This window comes from Sceloporus undulatus, chromosome 5, assembly GCF_019175285.1.
Source record: "Sceloporus undulatus isolate JIND9_A2432 ecotype Alabama chromosome 5, SceUnd_v1.1, whole genome shotgun sequence".
In the NCBI taxonomy this organism is placed as follows: domain Eukaryota; kingdom Metazoa; phylum Chordata; class Lepidosauria; order Squamata; family Phrynosomatidae; genus Sceloporus; species Sceloporus undulatus.
This window is the reverse complement of record NC_056526.1, coordinates 185,279,427-185,281,046: the sequence shown is the minus strand read 5'-3', so window position 1 is coordinate 185,281,046 and position 1,620 is coordinate 185,279,427.

The following is a 1,620-nucleotide window of genomic DNA, read 5'->3' as shown; positions in this document are numbered from 1 at the left end:
GATTGCTAGCAGACATCTGTTGTCCACATAACATGAGGGAGCTGGGCCATTCTTCTGGCATCATTGAGTTCCTGGATGAAACATCAAGTAGGTCTTTTCCACCCAGAACTTTGATGGGGTACTTGCATTCCCTCTCCTTCTGCTGCTGCTGCATTCCCACCAGGAAAAGTATGGCAGTGAAGGAAGGGAGGATTAAAATATGGATCGGTTGACATCCAAAGAGATTATGAGGAGAATGATAGGACTGATGTGAAAGATGAGGTGAGATGAGAAACACATTCACAAATCTACATGGAATACATTCACAAGAACCAGGCCTGATAGAGGAGGATGGAAATCCTAGCAATAGATACTCGATATAAAAATGACAAGTGTAAAAGAGCTTTAGTTGCGTCTTTAGCTTACCTTTCTCCCTGCCAATTAATCTAAGGTATTTCTGCTATCTAACACTTGCCTGTATTTCTTGTTTTGCTGGTGGTGGGATATTAGGGGAGAAGAATAGAGAGCAACTTCAATAGTGTCTTTCAATTGTATGTTCTATCAATGGCACCTTGGCAATCTTTCTGGGCAGGCATTAAACCAGTGGGCCTCCTATTCAATAAATCCTAGCAGTTAATTAAGCTATCCCTTTAAGCATTGATGCCTGTCCCTTGTTGCCCTTGCAATTTCTGATGTGAAAGAACCCTTTTGAGGGTCAAGGAATAATCATGTGTTAACAACTCCTAAAGATTTAGAGATAAGGGAGCTCATTGTATCATTAGGATTCCTTAAAGGTGTCCTTTACCTTATCATTTTCCTTCAAGCTATAACCTATTTGAAACATACAACTGATTATCTCAAAAAGATTCAAGAATGGTTTATCAACTTATGCTCTGAGTCAAATTCGGCTTGTCTACCACAGGGCATTGTCATTTGTGGAATGAATTGTGGCTGCTTTTTTTTTTAAAGGACTTTATGCACTGCCAGCAAGAGATGCTTCATTTTAATGATTGTTATCCAGGACATGAGGTATATTAATTTGCATAAATTTCTAGCTGGATCCATCTCAAAGGCCCAGAGCCAGCCAATGTCGGCTGAAATGCTTGTTCCTGAATTGTCTCTAGTTACTTCTCTAGTAACTGAAAATGCATTCTTGGGCTTCAGTAGGGAAACGCAGGCCATCTGAATGTTGTGAGGCTCTTTCTCTTCTCTATGTCCAGAGAACCTTTATTTTATTTGAATACTTATACTCTACATTTCAACAACAAAGCTTACTGGAGTATCTTAAATTTAGTTTGATAGTTTCCTGCTCTCAGATTTGTAATTCAAAGAAAACACTATGCACAAGGAAAAGGGAATGATGGGTTGGGGATTGGGTTCAGCCATTTCTAGCTGCTGTCCTTCCCACTCAGGGGTTATAGTGATGGCAACTGGAACATGGAGGAAAGGGCTCTCACACAGGTCTCTGGGTCCCAGGGACAGTGGAGGTGTGCCTGGCTCCTCTTCTTTACCATGAAGGGCACAACGGTGGCAGCTGGAACATGCAAGAGGGACATAAAGGGGGAGAGAGGCCTGGCCTGAAAGACAAAGAGCCCTCCTCCAACCACCATCTTGAGGGGGAGAGAGGCCAGGCCTGGAAGA